Here is a 303-nt window from a genome sequence, read left to right on the forward strand (position 1 = left end):
GACCTGTTTGCCTGCATGACGCAAACCCTTGTATCTAAGTCGCCGGGGAAGAACCAAGCAAGAATTGAATAGAATGGAACGAAAATATTATCTGAATTAAAACAAAAAAAAAAAAACGAGTGGCTGCATGTACACCCCAAGCTGCCTATACACCCGAAAACATTACTGTGCAAAGACTACACCGCGAGAGAAAGAAAAACGCAAAAACAAATAAAATAATAAAAAAATAAAATAAAAAAACACAAATAAACGAATAGAAAATAAAGAATAAAAAATAAACAAACAAACAAATAATAAATAAAT

Source organism: Eimeria mitis, genomic scaffold, assembly GCF_000499745.2.
Source record: "Eimeria mitis Houghton genomic scaffold, Emh_scaff471, whole genome shotgun sequence".
NCBI classification, from domain to species: domain Eukaryota; phylum Apicomplexa; class Conoidasida; order Eucoccidiorida; family Eimeriidae; genus Eimeria; species Eimeria mitis.